Source organism: Callithrix jacchus, chromosome 6, assembly GCF_049354715.1.
Source record: "Callithrix jacchus isolate 240 chromosome 6, calJac240_pri, whole genome shotgun sequence".
In the NCBI taxonomy this organism is placed as follows: Eukaryota; Metazoa; Chordata; class Mammalia; order Primates; family Cebidae; genus Callithrix; species Callithrix jacchus.
Genome location: NC_133507.1, coordinates 35,738,088 through 35,755,738, shown reverse-complemented (window position 1 = coordinate 35,755,738; position 17,651 = coordinate 35,738,088).

The following is a 17,651-nucleotide window of genomic DNA, read 5'->3' as shown; positions in this document are numbered from 1 at the left end:
CCTTTGTGGGTGGCCCGACCTTTCTCTCTGGCTGCCCTTAGTATTTTCTCCTTCATTTCAACCCTGGTGAATCTGACGATTATGTGCCTTGGGGTTGCTCTTCTTGTGGAATATCTTTGTGGTGTTCTCTGTATTTCCTGGACTTGAATATTGGCCTGCCCTGCTAGGTTGGGGAAATTTTCCTAGATAATATCCTGCAGAGTATTTTCCAGCTTGGATTTATTCTCTGTCACATTCTGGTACACTTATGAAACGTAGATTAGGTCTCTTCACATAGTCCCACATTTCTTGGAGACTTTGTTCATTCCTTTCTGTGCTTTTTTCTCGAATCTTGGTTTCTCGTTTTATTTCATTGAGTTGATCTTCGAATTCTGATATTCATTCTTCTGCTTGGTCAATTCGGCTGTCAAACCTTGTGCATGCTTCGCGAAGTTCTTGTGTTGTGTTTTTCAGCTCCTTCAATTGATTCATATTCCTCTCTAAGTTGTCCATTCTTGTTATCATTTCCTCAAATCTTTTTTCAAGGTTCTTAGTTTCTTTGCATTGATTTAGAACATGTTCTTTTAGCTCACGGAAGTTTCTCATTACCCACCTTCTGAAGTCTGATTCTGTCATTTCGTCACACTCATTCTCTGTCCAGCTTTGTTCCCTTGCTGGTGAGGAGTTTTGGTCCTTTGTATGAGGCGAGTTGTTTTGGTTTTGGGTGTTTTCCTCCTTTTTGCACTGGTTTCTTCCCATCTTTGTGGATTTATCCACCTGTTGTCTGAGTAGTTGCTGACTTTTCAATTGGGTCTCTGAGTGGATGCCCAGATTGTTGATGATGAAGTATTTTTGTTACTTAATTTTCCTTCTAACAGTCTAGCCCCTCTGCTGTACAACTGCTGAAGTCCACTCCAGGCCCTGCTTGTCTGGGTTACACCTGTGGAACAGTGAGGGATGCTACCAGTTTCTTCTTCTGCTATCTTTGTCACAGAATGATGCCCACCAAATGTCAGTCTGATCAGTCCTTTTTGAGGTGACTCTTTGGATATACAGGGGTCAGGGAGCTGCTTGAGGAGACAGTCTGTACTTTATAGGAGCTCAAGTGCTGAGCTCTGAGCTCCATTGTTCATTCAGGGCTGTTAGGCAGGTATGTTTAAGTCTGCTGCAGCAGAACTTATAAAACCCCTTTTTTCCCTCAGATGCTCTGTCTTGGGGAGTTAGGGCTTTCTTTATGAATATCCATTGCACTGTCCTGCCCAGCTAGGAGGCCGTCTAGTCACTGTTTGCCTGCTGAGGCTCTGCCCTGCTGCCATGGGGTCTGCCCTGTTGCCATGGGCTCTGCCCTGCTGATGTGGGCTCTGCCCTGTTGCCGTGGGGTCCTCCCTGCTGCCAAGTGTAATTCCCTATGGTCCTGTTTATATGGGTGTGGTTAAAACTGCTGCGGTGATGGTGGCCCACCTTTGTATTGGTGGAGTCTCTCTGTTATGGTGGGTTGCCTCGGCAATGGCAGGCTGCGTCAGCAATGGGAGTGTACCTCAGTAGGGGCGGAATGCCTTGGTAATGGCAGATGCCCCTCCTTCACCAAGCTGCACCGTCCTGGGTTCAGCTGTGCCTGCAGTGAAACTCTCCACCCCGCGCGTTTCGAATCGCAGTTTTGTTTGTCCCTGTAGGGGTGGGACCCACCGAGCCTGATCACCTGGCTCCCTGCCTCAGAGCCCCCTTTTTTTTTTAAGTTGAAAGGTTGACTCTCTCCCAGGTGTTTCAGTTGCCTGCTGATAGGGCACCGGGATCTGTGTGATTTCCCGTGCAGCGACCCACTGCACTGGCTCAAACGTCGCTTCCCAGGAATCTCCTGGTCTGGCTCACTGTCCAAGTCCCGTTTAATCAGATGGAAATGCTAATCTGCCCTCCCAAATCTCAGATTGCAGGTTTAACAGGGCACCCCGACCAGTGCATTTTGTGCGAAGTGCCGCTGTGCTGTGGCACTGGCTGAGACAGCTGCACCAGCTGAAACAGCTGTGCTGGCGTCCTGTGTCTCTCCTACACCTGGGAATTTCCCCGTACTGTGGGCAACAAAGATCCGTCTGGAAATGCGGCTTGCACTCACCCTCTGCATCTTCACTGAGAGCTGCAATCCTGAGTTGCTCCTACCACGCCGTCTTCTTTTCCCCCCAAATAGTATATTGTCTTTTAAAGCTTCTGCTTGAAAAATCACATTTTAATCTTCTATCTTGCCACTCTGATTCTTGATTTGCTTTAGCCATGGGATGCCATTCTCAGCCTCCCTTGCATGCCTTGCACAATCCCACCTCTGCTACCTTGCTGATTCTGTGCCTTCTGCTGGTCTTATTACCCTTGAAGTCCCACTCAAATGCTTCTGGATACCCTTTATTTCTTTTTCTTGCCTGATTGCTCTGGCTAGAACTTCCAATACTATATTGAATAGGAGTGGTGAGAGATGGCATCCTTGTCTAGTGCCAGATTTCAAAGGGAATGCTTCCAGTTTTTTTCCATTCAGTATGATATTGGCTGTGGGTTTGTCATAAATAGCTTTGATTATTTTGAGATACATTCCATCAGTACCGAGTTTATTGAGGGTTTTTAGCATAAAGTGCTGTTGAATTTTGTCAAAGGCCTTCTCTGCATCAATTGAAATAATCATGTGGTTTTTGTCTTTGGTTCTGTTTATGTGGTGAATTACATTTATAGACTTGCATATGTTGAACCAGCCTTGCATCCCCGGGATGAAGCCTACTTGATCGTGATGGATAAGCTTTTCGATGTGCTACTGCAATTGGTTTGCCAGTATTTTATTCAAGAGTTTGCATCTATGTTCATCTTGGATATTGGCCTGAAGTTTTCTTTTTTAGGTTGAGTCCTTGCTGGGTTTTGGTATCAGGATGATGTTGGTCTAATGAAATGATTTGGGAAGGATTCCCTCTTTTTGGATTGTTTAGAATAGTTTCAGAAGGAGTGGTACCAGCTCCTCTGTGTATGTCTGGTATAATTCGACTCTGAATCCATCTGGGCCTGGGCTTTTTTGGTTGGTAGGCTAGTAGTTCCTGCCTCAACTTTAGCCCTTGTTATTGGTCTATTCAGGGTTTCAACTTCTTCCTGGTTTAGGCTTGGTAATCTGTAATGGCAGACTGCCTCGGTAGTGGCGAGTGCTCTTCCCCCAGCAGAGCTGGACCATCCTGGGTCTAGCTGCCCTTGCTGTGAAACTCTCAACCCAGAGTGTTTCAGATTGCTGGTCTTTGGGAGGGTGCAAGTGCCCAGGAATTTATCCATTTCTTCCTGGTTTACTGGTTCATGTGCATAGAGTTTTTTTGTAGTAATCTCTGATGGTAGTTTGTATTTCTGTGGAATCTGTGGTGATATCCTCTTTATCATTTTTTATTGCATCTGTTTGATTCTTCTCTCTTTTCTTTTTTATTAATCTGGCTAGTGGTCTGTCTATTTTGTTGATGTTTTCAAAAAACCAGCTCCTGGATTTATTGATTTTTTTGAAGGTTTTTTTTTTTTTTTTTTTTTGTCTGTCTCCTTCAGTTCTGCTCTGATCTTAGTTATTTCTTGTCTTCTGCTAGCTTTTGAGATTTTTAAAATCTTGCTCCTCCAGCTCCTTCAACTTTGATGAAAGGGTGTCAATTTTAGATCTTTCCTTCTCATATGGGCACTTATTGCTATAAATTTTCCTCTAGACACTGCTTTAAATGTGTCCCAGAGATTCTGGTATGTTGTGTCTTCATTCTCATTGGTTTTGAAGAACATCTTTATTTCTGCCTTCATTTCATTGTCTATCCAGTCAACATTCAAGAGCCAGTTGTTCAGTTTCCCTGAAGTTGTGTGGCACTCTGCTTGCATATCTGTCTGCATGTCCCAGGCCTCTGTGAAGCAGGGACCATCTTTCCTCACCAGCACCCAGTCTTTCAGTCAGTGTGCGCAGGGTAGAGGCACAAGTGATGCTTACTCTGTGAGTGGCCGCTGCACTCTTACTTCCAGATGGGCAGAAGTGCTGGCTGCCTCCCCCATGCCACTCTTCCTTGCTGCAAGAACCCCCATCCTGTTCAGGTGCCAGGATGGGGGAAGCAATGTCCTTAGGGAAGCTGGGCCCCCAGGCAGAAGGGGGCTTCATGATTGGTTCACATCAATCGATAATCCTATATCCGTCTGCAGGAACCCCTGTAGTGGTGGGAGTGTAGCTCAGTTCTGATTGATGAGGCCTGAGGGAAAGTTGCCTGGGGGCTTCTGAGAAAACATCTGTTCCCTCATAAAACAACTGAGTCTCACAGGAAGGAGAATTTTCTGCCAAGGTCGGCCTTTCTTCCTGTTTCCTGTGATGGAGGATATAACGCAGCCAGTCTGTGCTTGTGAGGAGTAAGGCAAGTGACCCAGACCTCTCACCCAAGAGCCTAGAGCCACTTACTTCCTGATTTCTCCACAAAACCCAATAAATATTCTAAACTGTGACTGTTACACTTTTGTTACTTGTACCCAGTACACCCCGAGTGTGCTGCCCCTCACTCCCACTCCAGCCTGAGCTGGAAAGAAGAAGGGGCTCAGGGTCTCATCTAATCCCCAGCCCTGCCCTTGCTGGGGGTGTTTGAAAGCTGTGGACACAAAAGGAAGCTCTTTGCTGGGCGTGGGGATGAGGTTGCTTTGCCATGGGCAAATGGAAGGAGTGTTTTGAATCTTCCTCCTCAGGAAAGCAGGGGAGAAGCAGGAGAGAGAGGCTGGGCCGCTATGGCCTGGCTGGGAGACTTCAGGCCACGAGCGTGCAGGGGCTGCGGTGTGGACCTCCCCAGGCCTGAGGGCAAGCCTGCTGCATACAGACCTGTTGGTGCTGTGGTGTGCACCTGTCTGTGTGTGTAGGTCAAGGGAAGGGGGTGATTCTGATGCTTCAGTCATGGCCAGGTGATGGTTATGGGTCAGCTGCAAGCCAGAAATGAAAGAATTCAGTGGGAGGAGGTGATGAGAGTTAGAAGGGCCTAGCACTCAGCTCCTTGAGTTTCCCAAAAATATCAAGAAGGCATTGGATTTTTAATTGCACTTGGCATGGGTCAGGCAAATCTCCGGATGGAAGTGTCAGGGATCCCTGAGCTGATGTGGCATCACTCCTGGACCCCTCTTCTGTTCCATCATAGTGCTTTCAGCTGGACGTCGTGTAGCAGGCAGAACAATGCCCCCAAAGATATCCACACTCCCATTCCAGAAATCTGTGAATATCTTACTTTCAGGGCAAAGGGACTTTGCAGGTGTGATGAAGTGAAGCCCCTTGCAGTGGGGAGAGCATCCTGAATTATCCAAGTGGTTTCAATCTAAACCCACTTGGATAAACTCCAAGTGGAGTTGTTTAAACTCCTTAAACAAGTGGAAGGAAGTGGAAGACAGGAGAGGAGGGTCAGAGAGATGCAACTTGAAAAGGACTCAATTTGCATTTGAGTGTGGCAATTAGCCAAGGGTGTGGCAGCCTCTGGAAGCATGACAGCCACCAAGAAAATGGGGACCTCAGTGCTACAAAGAATTCTACCCTGGAGGGTACAGAAGCAACGTTGCCAACACCTTGATTTAGGTCCAGTGGGACCAGACCAGTTGAGCTTTGTGTGGTTTTAAGCCACTAAAGTGGTGATGATTTGTTGCAGCAATGTACAGTAAAGAGTTAATTCTGCAGACAGGGGTTGTCCAAACCCCAGCCTTTCCAGAGGTCTGCAGGGCTGGCCCTTTCTGGGCTCCTGAGGGATAACTTCTGAGCCTGGGAATGTCTGCCCGGGAAGAGGGTCTTTGTAGATCTTTGCATATGTGAGGCTGTGGGCCACACAGAATCCCTGCTAACAGCGTGATCTGTGGTGGTCTTAGACTTCCAGGCCTTTGCAGGGCTGCCATAGAAGAGGGCAGCAGGCTGGGGCTTCAGCAGCGGAAACTCACACTTCCAGAGGCTGGAGGTCTAAGATCGAGGTGTGTGCAGGGTAGTTCCTCTCGAGGCCTCTTTCCTCGGTCTGGGAATGGCTGTCCTCTCGCTGTGTCCTCACGCAGCCTTCCCTCCCTCCGTGTCTGAGTCCTCACCTCCTCTTCTCATAAGCACTGGATGAGGGCCTGCCCACACGGCCCATCTCACCTGCATCACCTCTGTAAAGGTGCTGCACACCGTTCCATCTTGAGATGCTGGTTTAGGGCTTCAGCATAAGGATTTGGAGGATGGGTACAATTTAGCCCACAGTGATGGCAAATGCTTGTTTCTGTTTGCCTGGGACCCTGAATACCATTTGGTCTCTGGGGCTTGGGGATGTAAGGTTAGCTGAGAGAAAGGAGAGTAGACCCAAAGTCAGGCAAGCAAGTTTTATTAGCCTGCCAGGCTGCCCCATGACAATCAGAGGAGGCAGCCCGGAGCTTACAAAACAAGGGGTTTATGTGGGGTGAGAGGGGAATTAGGGTGTTTCAGGACTGAGATCATCTATCAGCTTGTAACAGGCAGAGATAGTTAGCTTGTGACAGACTTACAATACATTATCCTGTGATTTTTGTGGCTGTGGTTTAAAAAAACAGGATTTTACAGGTATGTATAAAACAGGAGTTTACACGTATAGATAACAAACATTTGTTTTCCCTGTCCTCCCCCGCCCTCCACTTGCCCAGATGGCTGCAATCAGGCTTTGCTTAATTGTAACACATCTGGCAGCCTTGTCGTGGCACCTAGGTAGGAGTTCAGGAACGCAGCTGCAGAGCAATCAGAGCGGGGAGGCAGGATCAGCATGTGCGGAGGGGGTTTTCCGAGGCAGCTTGTCCCTAACAGGGTGCAGTAGCTGAGGTCAGTCATGTAGACTCCCAGTGCCTATATGACTGACCCCACTGAAACCCTGGATGGCCACACTTCACATGCAGTCACACATTGCAGCCGAAGAATCCAGTACTGCCCGTGTAACTCCATGGGAGGCGACACCCACAGACTAGACCTGGCCTCTCCAGGACCCTGTCCTATGCACCTTTTTCCTTTGCTGATTTAAATCTGTATGCTTTCCCTGTAATACGCCACAGCTGTGGGAGTTACCAGCTTTTCTGAGTTCTGTGAGTCCTTCTAGAAAGTCACTGACTGAAAGAGGTCATGGGGACCCTCAATGGACAGCAAGATAAATAAATACATAAAGCAAAGAAAGCCAAACCCCTGGGACCTGGTTGCCATGGGAACACTGGTCATGGATTAAAGTGCTATGTTTCCCAGTGCAGGTGTGCACACACCTTCCCTGGCATGAACAGAGGCGGCGTTGAAGAAGGCATCCGGCGTCATGACAGAGAGGGTGGTGGTTTCCTGGCTGGTGGGAAGAGCTTTGCCACACCCCTGGGACCCGCTAATTCCTGTGCTGTTTTTCTTTTAAGAAAATATGTTCTTTAAAAAGTCTTAAAACCAACTCTGTGAGGAGGGCCCAGTGCCCCTGTTCCTGGGAGCCTCAAAGCTGAGTGGCCGCTGGCGTAATTATTGCAGGGTCATCCTGCCTCATTGAGGGATGCTGGAACTGCCACCTGCTGCCTGCTGTCCCACAGCAGCTCCTGGAAGCAGTGGCTCCTCTCACTCATTTCTGGCTCAGGCCTGGCCAGGGTGAGCCATGTGTGAGCGGAGATGCTGCTTTGTGATGAGCTTGTGTGTGGCAGAAGATGCCACGTGGGAGATGACCTGGTACTGCTCCCCTGCTGTCCCTAGGCCTCGTGCCTTTCCCATCTGGCCCTTCCCACACCAGGCCTTTTCTTTCCTTCCTTCTCCTGGTTGGTGTTTGTGGCCCACTTTGCTCTGCTGCACCTGGAACTGTGGCTCTGACTCATTCCTGATTGCGGGGGCCTGGGGCTTTCTAGGCATCATGGAAATGGGATATGAAAACAAGTCAGAGTGAACACCCACAAAGCAAAATGATAACTGCAGAGGAAATGGGATAATGCTGATATGGTTTGGGTCTGTGTCCCCACCCAAATCTCCTGTCGAATGGTGATCCCCAGTGTTGGGGGAGGGGCCTGGTGGGAGGTGAGTGGATCATGGGGCAGATTTCCCCCTCGCTTTTCTCATGAGAGTGAGCAAGTTCTCATGAGATCTGGTTGTTTGAAAGAGTGTGGCGCATCCTCCTTCGCTCTCCTGTTCCACCGTGGTAAGACATGCTGGCTTCCCCTTTGCCTTCCATCATGATTGTAAGTTTCCTGAGGCCTCCCAGCTGTGTTTCCTGTACAGCCCACAGAATGGTGAATCAATGAAACCTCTTCTTTCTGTGAATTACCCAGTCTCAGGTAGTTCTCTATAGCAGTGTGAGAATGGACTAATACAATCACTTTGCAGATACTGTAAGTGGGCAAAGAGACAACAGGCAGGTGCTGCACCTCAAGAAGATTCTGGCCTTTGGAGCTACAGCCACGTGGGACACATGCACAGAGGGAGCGTGCCATGCGAGGGCCTGGCTTGCTTCACCCCACTAATCACAAGGGCAATGAGGCAGGCAGTGCAGAGGGCCTCAGTCCTGTGTGAAGGCAGAGCCTACACCAGTGGGTCGAGGTGGAATTCGGCTAGGGCTCATTGTCAGCCAGACAAGATCGCCAATAGCAGCCTCCCTGCTAAGACTTGCAGATTCTGGGGAAATGGACAGAAGCGATCTGCGTTCTCTCTGCACAGGGTGGGTGCTGAGCCCTGCCATGTCTCACACTTGAGCTGTTCTGTGCTTCCTGCTTAGGGAGAGTGCTCACCCTAGCATCAGGGGAAGGCTGGGGGACTGAGTGTCACCCTGTGGGCAGAGGGAAGTGGCCACGCCCTGGCCACCTCTCCCTGCCTTGCCCAGCATGCACCATCTGCACGCTGCTCCCAGCGTGGCCACACTGGACTGGGTGGTGCTCCCCAACAGATGTGGGGCTGGGTGGTGCTCTGAGACTGTGGTGGGGAGACAAGCCTGTCATGTGTCAGGCATGTGAGCAGTGGCAGTGTGAATTCACAGGAAAGGCGGGAACTGTTTCAGATGGGGCGGGAGCTGGTGAATGTTCCTTTCTATTGGAGCCTCCTTGCCTTGTTCTGGCACTTTGTATATTGTGGGGATTGGGTGGTGGCAGTATGCTTATGGCTTCTTGGAGAGCATCCTCGCCAGGGTGGGAGCCCTCCAGCTGGAGGGAATAACATTCTGGGAGTGTCCAGGGGCTGTGCTGGGGGCCTTGCTTAAGTGCCCCAATTAAAATCCCACGGGATCACTTGAGGGAGGTCCACAGGCTCATTTATCAGCCAAGGAAAATGAAGAGCCAGAGAGCTCAGACAGTTGCTGTACTACATACAGCAGGAAGTGGAGCTGGGGTTCTGCCAGGACTCCGGAGCCTTCATTTGGGCTGGTAATGCTGCTTGTGGGAAACAGTTTTCCCCAGATGTCAGCGACACCCAGGGCCCACGGAGGGCGGGAGCTGTGAGTGCGCCCCTGCAGGTCAGAGCACTGCCTGCTCCTGACAGACCTACCCTGATGCCAGCCCCCAACCCTCAGAATGTTCTGGCTCCTCCCTACGTGGTTCGTTGGCATTGGGCCATTCGCAGTCTGTGTGGAGCTGAAGCTCCTGCCTCTGCACCTGCTTTGGTTTGGACGTGTCCCTGCAAACCTGGTGTTGATAATGGATTCCAGTACTGGAGTTGGGACCTCATGGGAGGTGTCTGGCTCATGGAGGTGGATCCTTCATGAATAGATGAATGCCCCCTCTCAGGGTTGGGGGCAAGTGAGTTATTGCTCTATTCCCTTCCGCCTAGAGCTGGTTGTTGAAAAGAACCCGGCACCTCCCATATCTCCTGCTTCCTCTCCCGCCATGTGATCACTGCGCATGCCTGTTCTCCTTAACCTTCTGCCAGGAGTGGAAGAAGCCTGAGGCCCTCCCCAGATGCAGATGCCCAATCTCAAACTTGCCAACCATCAGAATTGTGAGCCAAATAATTATTTGTTCTTTGTAAATTACTCTGGCTCAAGTATTCCTTTATAGCAACACAAAATGGACTAAGACAGTGCCCCACTAAGTACAACCCCCTAATGCCACAGCCCCCAACCCTCAGAATGTTCCAGGCCCACGGGAAGACAGCTGGGTACTTAAACCCGAGCAGCGTGGCCAAGCTCCCAACTTTTTGGATCCACTGCTCTCTGGGAGACTGTGTCCCAGCACCCTTGGTTATGCTATCTGCCTGTGCTAGGCCCCCTGTCTTTGCCAGACCACAGTCTGATATCTGCTGCTCAAGGCCTCATTGTCCTGTACTATGGTCCTTGCTGGAGCCCATTCCTGGGCCTGGCTCTTGAGGGCAGTGAATCTGCTGGGGGTGGCCAGGCTTCTCTCTTCAATTTCTCCCCCTGGATCCTAACTTTGTGGAGGAAGTCACAGGACCCACCTTGCATGACAGTACCCCAGGTGCACAGGGCAGTCTACAGGGCCAGTGTGTGGCCACACGCATGTGCACAGGCACACAGACACATGTGCACACAACACCAATGCCCATACAATACGCACATATACAACACAATGCACACATACACACAAGAACGTGCATATATGCAGACACACAAGTGCACACGTTTGTACACAAGCCCACACACAGATAATATACATATGCACACACACCAATTTTGTTTTTCTCTTCAGGGAAATATTCATCATTCATCATTCTCTCTCTGTTTCTTTTTTTTTTTGTTTTTTGAGATGGAGTCTCCCTCTGTCCCTCAGGCTGGAGTGCAGTGGCTCTATCTCTGCTCACTGCAACCTCTGCCTGCTGGGTTCAAGCAATTCTCTTGCCTCAGCCTCCCGAGTAGCTGGGATTACAGGCGCCCGCCATCGTGCCTGGCTAAATTTGCATTTACAGTGGAGATGGAGTTTCACCATGTTGGCCAGGCTAGTCTGTAACTCCTGACCTCAAGTGATCTACCTGCTTTGGCCTCCCAAAATGCTGGGATTGCAGGTGTGAGCCACCGCGTCTGGCCTCTCTCTGTTTCAAACCCTCCAGATAAGACCAAATCCCAGACCGCTCACCTCCCTGCTCTGAACACACCCCAGCTTGTCACCGTCAGCCTCGCAGTGGAGTGTACCAGGTGAGCCCTGCTCTGTGGGCTCTGGGCTGTGTGGAAAGGCTGTGGCAGGGAGTATGGGAGCATGTCCCAGCCAGGAGGCATCAGGGTCGGATGGAGTGGAAATTACAGCTGCTCCTAGGAACAGGGGCTGCTGGCTGTCCTTGGATGGAGGGATGGCCTGTGCCCCTCTGTTTTCAGGGCCCCTCAGCTCTGCCGAGGAAACCCCTTCAAGCCCTGGTCTGCCTGGAGGAGGCTGGGCTGAGCCGAGGTCCTGGGAGATTCCCCATCCTGGATGGGGTATTTCCTCCTTCCCTGACTTTGATTCTCCATAAGGGAAGGGAGAGAGATGACTGAGCCTGGCAGGCCTGCTCAGGGCCACCATAGAAACACCTTCTTATCTCTCAGCAAGAGGGTAGGACCACCTCTCCAGTGGGAAAACTAAGGCCTAGGCCTGGCAGGGTGACGCAGCCAGGATTTGAGTGGGGATTGCTGCCCCTGACTGTCCCAGGGCTGTTACTGTCTCCACACACCCTGCTGTTCCCTCTGGGTCCTGGGAGTGGGAGTGGGACCTGCTGCAGGGCAGAGTGCCTTCCCAGGGAGAGAGCCGCCTGCCTGGTGGAGCTGAGACTTGCCCCCTCCCACTCAGTGAACTTGTTTAGATTCTGAGCAACCCCTCCCTGGCCTGACAGCCTTCTCCCCCACCTCCAAGCTGCAGGGCATAGGCCATGGGGCTCTGGGTTCAAGTCCCTGTCCTGTCCCTATCCTGAAGGGCACAAACAGGGCCCTGAATATTTGTGTCCCCACTAAAATTCATGTGTTGAAACCTAATCCTGTTGTGGTGTGGTGGCTCACGCCTGTAATTCCAGCACTTTAGGAGGCAGAGGCAGGTGGATCAGTTGAAGTCAGGAGTTTGAGACTAGATTGGGCAACATAGTGAAATCCTGTTTCTACTAAAAATACAAAAATTAGCTGGACATGGTCGTGGGCACCTGTAATCCCAGCTACTTGGGAGACTGAGGCAGGAGAATTGCTTTAACCTGGGAGGTGGAGTTTGCAGTGATCCAAGATAGTGCCACTGCACTCCAGCCTGGGCAACAGAGCAAGACTCCATTAAAAAAAGAAAAGAAAAGAAACCTAATCCCACTGTGAGGACATTAGGAGGCAGTACCTTTGGGAAATGATTGGATAAGGAGGGTGGTGCCTTTGTCAATGGGATCAGTGTCCTTACAAAAGGGATCCCAGGGAGACCCCCTCACCCCTTCTGCATGCAAGGAAATGGCAAGAAGATGACTGTCCATGAACCAGGAAGTGGGCACTCAGACTGGAACCTGCCAGTGCCTGGGTCTCGAACTTACAGCCTCTACAACCTTGAGAAAGGAATCTCTGTAGTTCACAGAGATTCTCTGGCCTCCCTGTGTGTGGTGTTTTGTTCTGGCAGCTTAGATGCACTGGGACATGGCTGGCCTGCCCTTCACATCCCAGTATTGGAGGAGGGACCTGATGGGAGGTGTTTGGTCATGGAGGTGGAGCCGTCTCCTCTCCCAACCTCTCCTCCTCTCTTCCTCAGAATGGCCCCTTTGGTCCATTAACATCCCTGGGCATCTGGCCATGTGGCTGCTGGCAGGAGTCCTCAATGTGTTGGTCCCTGGACACCTCTGTTTGTCCTTCTGTTCTTTTTTAGCTGTAGTCCTTGCCTCTGAACCTGTGATAGCCTATCATCTGTGCTGCCCCTGCACTAAGAGGCTCATGACCCCTGGCAGAGATTCCTTACCCAGTATTAAAGAATTCCTTCAAGTCCTGGCCCTGTCCATGGTCTTGAAGGTTGTATGATCTACCTGTAATCTGGACTGGATACTGTATTCTTCTAGTTTCTTCCAATATCTGACTATGACTCTTCAAATGACCATTTCCAAGTCTCTTCATCCTTCTGGCTTGAAATTGCTGCTGTTTTCCCCAAAGTCCAGCAAGCTGAAGTCGTACTACTTGATAGAAGCTTCAAAGCAGCCGCCTCAACAGCTCATGCATGCACAACCTTGTGACCTCCAGGCTGCAAATCAGGAAGGGCTGTCACTTGCTGCTCCCTGCTCCAGCTGAAGGGGCTTCAGGCCTAGTGTCTAAAAATCTCCTTGACTGGATGGCTGCCTTCTGGACTCAGAAACTGAGTTTGTACTTGTTCCAACAATTACTCTTTGTTTTTCTTTTATTTTCCTAGAAACTCAACCCTGCTCATTGCTACCAAGTCCCAGCAGATGATTCAGTCCTTAAAGAGCAAAGGTGACCCAACAAGGAAGTAGACTTATGTTATGCAAAGGAAAGAAGAGTGTCTTTTTTTCCCCTTGAACAACAGAGGGGACTGGGAGAGGGTCTCTGCTTGGTTAAATGTAGTCCGGTCCCGCTCCGGAACTTCCTTCTAGGTCTGTCTGTGCGTGTCCTTGTAAACTCCAGTTTCAGCAAGAACCCTGCTAGGTCAGCTTAGCAAGAAGCCCCTGCTCTCAATACCTCATCGCCCTCCATATCTGATGGGGTTCCTCATCCTCCACTGCCCCCGTGGTGAGGTCTGCCAGCCTGGCCTGTCTTCAGGAAGAATCCTGTGGGATCGGGTTAGCCTGAAGTCCCCTGATCCCTCATGGCTCCTGTTTGTCATTTTCCATTCACGGACCCTACCCTATGCCTCCGTTATAAACTCCCTCCTGTCCATGCTGTGTTTGGAGTTGAGCCCAACCTCCCTCCCCGGCTGCAAGCCCCCATTGCCATGGTGCTGGCACCTATCGCAGTGGTCAGGAGTGAAGTCTTCCTCACCGTGCCTTACATGAGTCTCTGAATAATGTCTTGTTTATTGCCTCCATCAGTTGTGATCTGGATTGCGTGGGCCATGACCGCATGCAGGACGCTGTGGGGATGGCCTGTCTCTGCTCTGTGGGTCTGGGTCTCATTGGGAAGAGGTGAAGTCTAGGGCTGAAGCCATCTGAAGGCTGATTGCTTGTGGGCCTGGTGGCTGATGCAAGCTGTCAGCCAGTAGCTCCTCAACCTCCGGTGGTGACCTCTGTGTGTGACCTCTCCACATGGCCGGCCTGGGTTCCTTGTGGCACAGTGCTGCTGGTTTCAAGACAGCCAGGCAAAAGTGGCATTGCCCTCGTGACCTGGCCTGGAAGTCACATGGTGCCACATCCCTGCAGTCACAGAGCTTCCCGGATTCAAGGTGAAGGAACACAGACTCTGCCTTCCCTTCGGAGGACGACCTAGCCACACTGGGATAATGGACCTGGGATGGGAGAGATTGTGGTGCCATGAACAAAAATACGATCCGCCACAATGCCCATGCATGAACCATTCCTTCAACAACACCGTCCAAGGTCCTGGTGGATGCCAGACACCTGCTAGCCACTGGGGACACAGACCCTGGGCCAGTAGTGTACTGGGCTGAGCATAAATAGGGCAGAGCAAACCCCAGTGTGGACAGGCTTCTTCCTCTCCCCTCCCCGACTCTCAAACCCCACTTGTTCTAAAACGTTTTGTTTGGAAGGCTTCCGAATTCCTGGAATGAGACCTAGCCAGAGCTTTCAGCATCCCCCCATCTCTGTTCTTTTGCTGGTCATTAGACCTTGAAGGATGGGGCCAGGCGTCAACTTGCACAGACTCACTGGCCTCTCCTACAGGGCAGGCGTGAGAAACTGTGGAGTATGGGTGCCCTCTCTCTCTCATTCTCTCTCTCTCTTTCCCCACTCCCACTCTCTCTCTCTCTCTCACTCATGCATTCTTTCTATACTCGTCCGCCAGTCTCAGGCACTTTCCTGCTCTGTGCCAGCTGCAGCGTAGGCAATGAAGGTAAAGAATGAACGGGCCCAGGTCCTGCCTTGACTGCAGCCTAGGGGATGTGAGCCTGACGACCCTCAGCACCTGAAGCCGCCGTTTGCCCATGCCCTGCCCAGCTCTGTGTTGATCTGACACAAAGCTCAGTGTGTCTTTGGGAAAGCAGAGTGGGCCTGGAGTGTGAGGGGGAGGCACCTGGAAGTTGTGGGGTGCTGGGCCCTGGGGATGGAGAGCCAGAATGAGCCTCTGCGCCCCACTGCTGGGCTGTGGGCAGCCTCCTTGCGCTCATGTGGCTGAGACAGAGCCACAGGGATGAGAAAAGGCAGCGCCACAGTCCGCCAGGCTTCCTAGCCACATGTGTACTTGAACCCCTTTAGCAGTTCCGTGAAGCCCATGTATCCTTCTCAGAATAATGGCTTTCAGTGCATCCAGTAAAGTCATTAGGAGTAGGAACGAAGCCAATCAATACAGTCATCAAAATGTTTACAAGGCAAATTTGTGTGTGAGTAGTGTATGGGTCTCTCCATTACCAGGGGACATGGTGATGGGTGTGAGGGGCAGTTTGCAAGGTCTGGAGACCCGTGATGGTAGTGAGCTTGCCTGTGATTCCGTCGGTCCCACTAGTCCTAACGTGGCTTCTGCTCATCTCCATCATGGCAGGAAGTACTGAGGCCCAGCAGCTGCCCAGGCCCCTGAATGGCAGGGAATCCCCATTCTGCAAGCAGCTCAATTCAGCCCAAGCCTGGGCAGGGCAGGGGGAGGCCTGAGCTGCTTCCCAGAGGCTGATTTTCCTCCTGCTCTGAGCAGACACTCCTCAGATTACACTGACATTTGGGGTTTGGGTTTCAGCCACATTTTCAAATTTTTCTCTTCATTTGCACAGAAACCTGAGCAGCCTTTGTGGTCTGATTGCATCATTCATCCTTGTGGGTTCTGCGCCGTCTTGCTCAGATGGGAAATCTCCGCTTTGTTTCTTTTTCTCTTTGGAATTTTCACTCTTTGCCTCCGACTGAAGGTTAGACAAGTCTTTGCTCTGTGTCTGCACAGGCTCTTCCCAGACACCGACTCCTTCTTCCCCTCTGGGCACGTCTGGCTCCTCCCTGGCCCTGGTCCCTGTTTCCAGTCTCCTCAGTGCAGCCAGCAGTGGCTTAGTCAGTTTGTATCCCCACTGTGGCCTGAGGGTGGGGAGTGCACACATACAGCATACCCACGCCATCCACACACACACACACCTCCACACATCCACTCAGTCACAACAGTCTGCACTGAGCCTTGGGGGAAGTGGGTGGACATCCACAGCCTCAGCTACACATCTGCAAAACCAAAATTGCTGCCTAGGGGTTTTGCCCTGAACAGGGCAGCGGCTCCTGGTCTCTGGAGGTTCGTTCCAGTCTCCCTGCTGCAGGAAGGAGGTGCTGGTGACTTTCAAAAGTCACCTCCTTATGCCCATAGTTGATATCCTGGGGCTAGCTGAGACAAGGCAGAGACGATCAATGCATTTCAGACAGGACCTGCTCTTTGTCCCTCTGCTCTTTGGTGATAAAGAGCTGGAGCCCAGCATGGGTCTGAGGTGCATCCTCTCATTTCTTTGTACAGGAGAACAAGGAATGAACCGCAGCTGGGGCTCTGTCCCTTGGGGGATCTTGGTCTTGTCATCACAAATAGCCTTGTTCTGGAACTGTCATTGGCTGGCAATTGGGCCTGATGACATGAATCCAGGCTATGGAGCCCAGAATGGGCACAACCAGGTCATTAGGTGTCCGGCGTGTGTGTTTCAGTTTGGGGCTGTTCTGGGACTTACTTGCATGGAAGGAAGGGCAGGGAGGGAGCAGGAAGATGAAAGCGCTGCTTCACTGCCTCTGCAGCAGGCCTCCAGCCTGGGTCTGACCTGGACCCAGCTTAGGCACCAGCTGCCCTTGCAGACCTGTCCTTCTAAGATATCTGAGCCCTAAACTCCCAGGTAAATAGGAGACACCTCTAAAGGGAGCATTTTAGGACGACGGCAGCAAAGCACTTATCATACTCTGTTCACATTACTTCCTCCTGCGCCGGCAATTTGGTTCTCAAAGGGGTCCATGTGGGGAGGAGCCAGCAAAAAATCCAGCATCCATGCCAGGAGGACACCAGCTGTGCCCTGGGCCCTCTGCCAAGGGTGAGGGCCGTACCACCTTCTGGGGCTGGGACCAGAATCATCTGGAGGCCACCAGGAGGAGCTGGGAAGACCTGGACTTCCCACAACTGGTATTTCACACAGTTGCCTTCGGGATCTCCACGGCCAGTGCCCAGCCAAACAGACGGAGCCTGTGCCTTATATGAGTGAGCCTCGAAAGTCATGTCTGCTACGTTCTGTCAATTGCAGAGGTGTCTCAGCCTCACTCCCCCTCAAAATGCAAGGGAAGGGTCGTCGTCATGGAAGTGTGTCCAGATGACACTGTTGAGCAGGTGGGGTGGGGGACGGTGTCATGGCCATTGCTGGGAGATGCACCGTCCACACCTCTGCTCACAATGCCCTCCCTACAGTCACACAGTGCATCAACGATTCCCTTCTACTGCTCAGAAAACCCACAGTTGATGAAACCCAACTCCCACCCCTTCTGTGTCTCTCCCAAAGCAGCTAAAAGCACTGGAGGAAGCCCACACCCAGGTCAGTCTCACTCCCTCAGAGGTCAGTGGTGACCCTCCAGGCTAGCCCCTGCAGGCTGGTCTTCCTGAATGGAGGGGCCTCCCAGAGCCCCATGTGAATCAGCTGGGGCTACATTAAGGCCTTCTTCTAGCGGAGGCATCCACGGTGGGGATGGTGGGTCAGGATGCCGCCTTCCT